This window comes from Macrobrachium rosenbergii, chromosome 41 (assembly GCF_040412425.1).
Source record: "Macrobrachium rosenbergii isolate ZJJX-2024 chromosome 41, ASM4041242v1, whole genome shotgun sequence".
In the NCBI taxonomy this organism is placed as follows: Eukaryota; Metazoa; Arthropoda; class Malacostraca; order Decapoda; family Palaemonidae; genus Macrobrachium; species Macrobrachium rosenbergii.
The window spans coordinates 77037276-77046136 of NC_089781.1; positions in this window are offsets into that span (position 1 = coordinate 77037276).

The following is an 8861-nucleotide window of genomic DNA, read 5'->3' on the forward strand; positions in this document are numbered from 1 at the left end:
GGCCGGCTTTCGTAACGAAACCACGTTCCTAACCAACAATTTTAAGAATAACTGTTTCCCACTTATTACATTTCATAGATCCCTCAATAAGTTGCTCAGTCTCAAGATGAATGATCTGCCTATTGCTCATACGGTCCCCAAATTACGTCTGTATGCAAAATTCCCCTTCCTACATGATATTAAATTCATGAGAGAATGTATTAGCCTATTTAATAATGAATTACCAACATTGAATCTGAAGCTAATCCCGAACAACCCACGAACTATTGGATCCTTATTCCATTCTAAGGATAGAATGGGTCCTCTGTTTGTATCTAATGTGATCTATAAGTATACCTGTCCTAGATGTAGTCTGGGCACATACTGTGTATTGAATGCACCAGGAGACTACTAAAAGTTCGAATTTACTCTCATCAGTGGGTTAGCTACAGAACTTGAAGCAAACTATCGAGCCCGGATCAATCTAACATAAGGAATAATGCTAAAATTTGTCAAAATCATATAGACGTCAACGACTTTAAAATTGTGGGAAAGGTGCGAAGTGAGGAGGAACTAACCACTTTGGAATCCATGATGATCAAACTCACCATTCCAACACTCAATAACCAATCGTCGTCAACACAGCGTTTTATTGCTTAATGTTTTTTTTTTTTTTTATCCGGTGTGTCTTTTTCATTTATGTTGTTCTTTACGGGAGTCTAGCCTTCACTACGAATATGGGTAAGTGTTCTGTGCCCCTTTGCAGTGATTTGTCTTCCCTTTTTTATTCTTTTTTGCTCTCTGTTCTGCCTAAGATATAAATAAGGTGAGAAATAAATTTTGCATATACCTTTCAAATTATATATACAAGTATTCATTGTTTTTAATCGCTTTTCCAGGCTTGAAAATGCATCAACCGACGCGAAACGACGGCTCCTGAATAAATGTATGCAATTAGAACACATCTCCATGAACTCTTCATCATATATATATATATATATATATATATATATATATATATATATATATATATATATATATATATATATATATATATATATATATATATATATATATATATATATATATATATACTGTATATATTATTATATTATATATATATATATATATATATATATATATATATATATATATATATATATATATATATATATATATATATATATATATATATATATATATATATATATATATATATATATATATAAAGACATACTTAGTATCCTGTTTCCTCCTACAAGTACTAATGACTACCCTTTTTTTGCTTTACACAATTTTTCGCAGTCTTGCTCGACCCTACTCCTCTTTTAGCTATTTCTCCTCAAGATCATCCTCTTTTTTTCCTTTCTACGATTCCAATTCCCCCTTCTCCATTGTTTTTCATTCTACCATTTCACTTTCTGTTTCCTCCAATGTACTTCTTAATTTTCCTTGTTTCCCTCTCGTGCCCAATTTCTTCCTCCATTCAAACACCTCCTGAAGCCCTCCATTTCCAAACAAACATCGTCTGAAAAATATTGAGGTTCATCTCTTTCCCAATTTGTCAGTTCAACCTGCTCCACAGCTTGAAACCGGAAGGTGTTCTTTCCCACAAAACAAAATCGTGCACACTCGTGGAGACATGAAAGGTGTGCGATGGAATCATGCAGATCCGAGAAATCATGAGAAGCATAGAAATTAAGAAACACACAATCGAGATATGGAAGACCCGGTGTTCGTTTTTGTTTCAGGAGATCACTTCGTTCCATATGCTGGTTTGCAAAATTAAATCAGTAAATGAATGTAAGTGAATAATTTGATCGAAAAAGATTTTCATTTAAATACAATCAAGATTCCATTATATATGTAGTCGATTATAGCTTCATTTGCCTGCCTCGAAATTATAACTAACATACCCCTTCAGAGCATCTTTTATTTACCTGTTTGAGAATTAATTATCACCTCGTTGTTTTATGGTTACGAAGAGGTCAGAAGAAAAAAAGACTTAGAGGTTTCTTGTGTAAGTGATGTGATAAATTGCTGGATTTGTTTTTGTTGTTGTCACCAAAAATGCTACTCTGAAAATATTTTCCCTATAAAAAACAAATACATTTCAGTGAAAAAAATTGTCTCCCTTGGGAGCATTGCAATAAAAGCACTTTCCAGTCGAACAAACACGTGGCTTTCAATTCCCATTCCAGAATCGTTGCGGGGATCGTTTTCATCTTTAATTTATGATCCTTGCAATAAAGGTGCAACATTTGGGGGGCCTAAGGGAGATGGATAATGGAAGCCAACCATCGAGTTTATGGTGCATACGACGAGCTTTGTCTGGATGAAGAGGAGCCGCGCGTTGGATTGCTCCAACAAAGGGCAACAATTGGAGCAATTCAGTTTTTGTTTTTGGCTGGGAGGAAATTAGGATCATGCTTTAACAAAGCAGGTCACGTTTAGATTTTCCCCTCACCGTGAATCTCTGTCTGCTAGTATTTCTCTCCTTCAAGTAGGATGAATCCAAGCTGACAAAACATTTGATCTCATTTATGTAGTTAATTAATTCAAGGATAAGGGAGAACGCCAACAGGATGGTTAAAAAATACCATTATAGGGCGAATTACTCAGGAACAGAAAAAAAGCGTAAAAGCAAAATTTACAGAATTATACCTCTTTCATAAAACCAGGTGCTGGCAACAGCGTCGCCAGCTCCTTGAATCCCAGGCAATTCAGTCCCAAGGGAGGCCTCATCTGTTCTCGGAATCTGCCTGAGGTTTTTAGTACATTCAAAGGACTCCTGGTGTATTTGGTTAGGAGGGGATGGGAGGCGGGTGACTTCCCAGGGGACCTCCATAGTTTCATAACGCAAATCGATTGCTGGAGGAGATCTTTGGCTGACATTCCTAGTTTATTATAGTACTTAGAGGGGTGTTGAAAGAGAGAGAGAGAGAGAGAGAGAGAGAGAGAGAGAGAGAGAGAGAGAGAGAGAGAGAGAGAGAGAGAGAGAGAGAGAGAGAGAGAGAGAGAGAGAGCATCTGTTATATGTTACCTTCAAAAGCTCGTTCATAATTTCATACGATTATTTTAGATTTTTATCATGTTCCTCTCGGTGGAAGAAACATATGCAATGAGAGATTTCACGCTATTTTATATAGTGCATAATCAAAGTATTATACCAGAATTATACAGAATACTATTAATATTAAGTACTTTCGAGTCATATTATTCGTAAACCAGAGTTATTATCGAGATTCTGCGAGACTTTGTGCCAAGATTCGACTGGACTGAAAAGGTAAAAGAATTTTAACCTATAATTATATATCTAAAGACGATTGTAGCTAACGTCCTGATATTCCTCGACCACCACCTTCCCACCTCTTTTTCAGTTTTCAGATCGACTAAAGAAGTTGAAAAAATTTACAATACGTAAAAAAGGTATTTTACCGTCGTAAACTTGCTGAGGTCATACGAAGTGTTGCACTAAAGCGCTGCCCTAAAAATTAAGCTTCTTTGAAGCAGAAGGCAGATAACCTCTCTGCAATATGCAACACACACGTCACAGACAAGCAAAGCAATGGCAGTCTTGCATAACTGGGATATTTGCGATTCTATTGTGCGCTCCAGCTTGCGTTCTCATAACTGCCAACACAGATAGAAGTGAAGGGAACAGTTTTATTACTTTACTGCATTCTGCACATCTACTAAAGTAAAGAAATACCGTTACTATGAAACTACTGCTAACACATGCTCAAAATTAAAATTCTTGCATCATGTGAACATAAAACAACATTTTGCACTCGTTTATGAAATGAATATCAGAAGTATTGGAGAAATTCTCTAGAAAAAAATGGAATCAAATGGCATCAACACAATGCAAATACATTTTACAATATGATGATTCATATATATATATATATATATATATATATATATATATATATATATATATATATATATATATATATACACACACACATTATATATATATACATATATATATATATATATATATATATATATATATATATATATATATATATATATATATATATATATATATATATATATATAATCACCAAGGTAAAAAAATCCCTGTGATACGAATGCGCCCAACGCAATTTATCTACTTTTCCCATCGAAGATAGAAACACGAAATAAATCTTTATTTCCCCCCGAACCATCGATGTGCAAACAGCCACAACGACTGGATCCTTTGCGCCATCAAAGGGCATGGGTCAGTCCCACCATCCCAGAGGATTTGCTGGATATTTTTCTCTCTCGAGTCTGCAAAGGACCCTGCCCTTCGTGCTGTGGACGTCACCTAAAAGGATTCCGTTCACTTCAAAACAGCAATGAATGGAGAGGAGAGATGTTTGACGTCGACGAAGAGAATTACGCTGGCGTTCGAAAACAGGACGAAATGGAAGTCCCCGGGGAAACCCGTGGATATCAGAAGTAAAAGGAAAAACATGAACTGGAGAGAGAAATAATTGACGAAGGCTTAGGAAGAGGCAGAATGGTAAACTGAGAAGGTAGGGAATACATTACTCAAGTATACATGCAGGTATAACTTCGATGCTTTGAAAATCATATGGACGTTCGAAAACAGTAATACAATGCAAGTCCCAAGGGAAAACCGAGGGTTGATAGAAATGGAGTGCACGGAGACGAAAGAGAATTTAAAATGATTATAGGAAGGATTAAGAAAGGTAAGAATGATGTAACGAGAAATGTGGAAATAGGTGAACGACATTTACATGGAGTTGTGCGTTTCCCTACAGATGAACGATGCAGCTATAGTTTCATATTACCATGGAAAAAAATGTCAAGAGTAAATGGCAGCTAGAGGATAATTTTTATGAACGTGATACAGTAACAGATATAAAAATACTTCCATATAGCTTTCAACAGAGATATAACGCATTCAAACACACCAAGTTATACTCATATTTCATTCCACTTACAATATCTATGCTAGAAATCTGCAATTCACTTTTTGGAACATTAAAGTTTGTATGTGTTTTCATTAATTCATTTGGATTCAATGAAAAAGGAATGGAATTATGAAATATAATGAAAACGCAGCAAAAGTTATTGCCTTTGAAGCAGCACATTATAAACATGATTGCACTTACCTAATTATTTACATGGAAAATAAACAAATAACCATTCGTTGTCTCAGTTGCCTGGTTAGTCACCTCTTTGACACCGTACCCACTTACAGGTCACCCTAAGGCATCAACAGCCCACTCTGGCAAAGGCCTGCTAAACCCGAAACCAAACAACCAAAATACTAGTTCCGTGAAATCAATCTTTCCCAAACTGCTGAGGTTTCTATATCCTCTCGCTGCAACCAAAACACGTAAGTACACTCGCCCTGCAGCTTCAGCGGATTTGTTTCCAGCTTATTCTAAGTTTTATTTTCTTCTATATTTAAAGGGCTCTCTCAGAGTTCGTGCCCAGAACTCTCACTGAAAGCTCACTTCTTTCAAAACATAAATGGACTGATAAGTGAAAGTCTGCGAATTATGACGCTCTGTATGTGCCAAGACGTTGGCAACGTTGCTGGAATAGGTCAATAATGGAAAATTGGGGACAGAGCGAAATGTTCAGACTTATACCAAGATATTTTGAAAGGGATATGGAGCGGACTACTTAATGTATTACGGCGAGAGTGAGAAGTCCTAGAATTTGCAAATTATGTAATTATTAACAAGAAAACTGTAAACTGGTGAGTGCAAGCTATTGCAGAACAAGACCTACTGTACTTTGCACTGGTATTCAAGTAAATGCCAGTTATTTTAAAGAAAGGGAATGACGAAACATTCACCCCACAGATACATATATATATATATATACATATACACACACACATATATATATATATATATATATATATATATATATATATATATATATATATATATATATATATATATATATATATATATATATATGTGTGTGTGTGTGTGTGTGTGTGTGTGTGTGTGTCTGTGATAGATAGATAGATAGATAGATAGACAGACAGACAGATAGATAGGGAGATAGATAGATAAAATCATGGCAAGTGAAAAAATTACCATAAAATAGAAAGAAAACTTCTTCCAGTTATTACGAATGGAGAAATACCAAGAGTCCCCTTGAAAAGGTTTTCATAGATCTGGGAAAAAACTTGGTGTTTCCCGATTCAACTTTGTTACCTAATGCGCTCATGTAGTACAGATACATAATTTCTTATTTCCATAATTATTTAAATAGGGTTTCTTTACATTACATAGTTTCCTAAATAACAACTATCAGTTACATGGTAACATGATACGTAAGTTGATAAATACATGTTTATGTGATTTCTTCAGTATAATAGAATATTATAATTTGTAACGCCTTGAACACAAATTGATGCTGACCTTTCCTTGATTATTGTAATTTTTTTGTCACTGAAACTAACAAGATCGAAACAATGGTTACTGTATTAGCCTATTGTTATATATAAAGTATTATCCTTATGTTAACAAAATTTTCCTGAAGATCGATATAAGAAAAATCGTCCAATTTATAGTAAAACCTATGCATTCTAGCCATTCACTTAGTCTGACCGTCTCAAAAAATAAATTCATAAATAAATAAATAAATAAAATAAAAAATGCTAAAAAAATTATAGTTCCATTTTATGTTAGAGGTCGATGTAAAACGACGCTATGATATTAAACTGATTAAAAAAAGGGCTTAGGAATCTAAACAGAAAACAAAGCACTCATTACAACATAATGAAGAATACGCGCAGTGTCAACACGCATCAACCAAATGTAAAAAAAAAAAAAAAAGCGCAAATATATTTCATATCGACGAAAGAAACGCACCTCTTTTCAGACAATCGCACGCCATAAACTCTAGCCCTCCCGTTCGGAAGACAAATGCACGTGATCGTTATTGCATCTTTCTGAACATTAAGAACCGTGAAAATAACGCCGGGGATGATAATGCGGTCGTTAACATATCAAGTAGTCCTCATATTTCCCCGTCTCCGAGGAACTGATGAGTAAGGAGAGACCAGTCAGCGATTATAGATGGAGATTTCTGGATGCCTCCTCCATCTCTATGGGGGGACAACAGCCGCCGATTCTCAAACACGAATGGGTGGATGGATGGGGGTAGAAGGGGTTGCTTATGTATTCTTAGGCTTTAATTGCTAGTCAGACGAATGGTGTGTTCCTTGTGCCAATGGAAGTTTTGCCAATACGGTTTTATGTAGTTTAAGAAGCCTATGGCTTTTTCATTTTTTCATATCGGGGCATTTGACTTAAAGCAATAAAGCCAGGCACATAAACAAGCAAATAGACATTTACAAAAAATAACCCTTGTATGTCTGTAAGACAGGATGCAAATGCATAAATAATCACACATACGCCAGCTCGCTCAGGCATACTTTATTAATACCGTAGCATTTATTGCAAAGCAACGAGTATCACATCTTGCAAGTTTTTACAGTCTTTTAACATTGATGGAAAATAAAATACTAGCGAATGCATTATTATTATTATCATTACTATTATTAATGTTATTATTATTACTATTATACTATTATTTGTTTACTGCTAAATATAGCTACAATGAAAGCTTCCCTAGGATGTCTACTGCCTACTCCCTGCGGGGTGGAAGAAATTTATAATAATAGGAAAATGAATTATAAGGGTTTTACCCATATTATTATTATTATTATTATTATTATTATTATTATTATTATTATTATTATTATTATTATTATTATTGCAAAACTGCTGTAAATTATGAGAATCTGCAATGGAGTAAAAAAGTCGAACAATCGTGTAATGTATTAAGTTACAGATTATACAACATGCGTAATGCCTCTAGAGTAAGGGATAAATCTCGAATTATGATAATTACTAATATACCCACTTATAATACGTGATAAGCACATGAATTTGAATTTTATCATCTCAAAATCATTGCTATTTGTTACCGATAGTACTAATATTAAATGAGAAATAATTCCTCCAGAAAAGGGTGGGTACAAATATTATAATTTTTATGATCATTATTGGATTAATGGATTTCAGTATAGGTACAATGACTCCTTCAAGGTCTGTTATACTTCAGGAGCAAGTGATTGCTACTTTCACTCAATTGTCAAACTCTGGAATTTTCTTCCGTTTTCTCACTCCAGCCTCAATGAGACAGGTCTTTGGACTTAAATACGTCCCTGTCTGTCTGCCTGTCTTCGGGTCATTGCCAATTAAGGACACGGGCTGTTCTTTCCATTAGCTTTCACATAAAATACAATGCATTTTTTTGAGCTAACTGTAAATGTCCACGGGCAATATATCGGAGCTCCACCCTTCTCACTAGCCAATGAACTGTAGAAGTTTAAAGTGGATACAATATAATAATATGTTTTCAAATACCGTGTTGCCGTTATGGACATCCAAAAAAGGTAATTCTACCATTACTATCTTGGATAATTTTGCAAACTACTGACATAATGTAATCAATGATGACAAACTCCATGGATAAAAAGGGAAAGTTAAAAATACAGGTGCATAAACATTTCAGCGACTTGTCTAACAAGCATCCCGAGGCATCATAAGCTCCAGCCACTCCCGATTGATTCTAGCGATATCGGCTGCACATATTCACCGCTATCTCAAATAAAAATCTATAATTATTCCACTGCATAAGTTTAATTATGCTCTGATGAATCTCATTTCATTGAAGGGTTCCAGCTCTTCAGTAACGAGATATCCGATATGAGGCTACTCTATGGAATGGAAATAATTAGTATATAAAGCGACATGCTTAAATAATTATTTGTATGAATTTATAGAAAAAAATTTCTTTTGATTATGCGCACCAGATTCACCAATGATAAG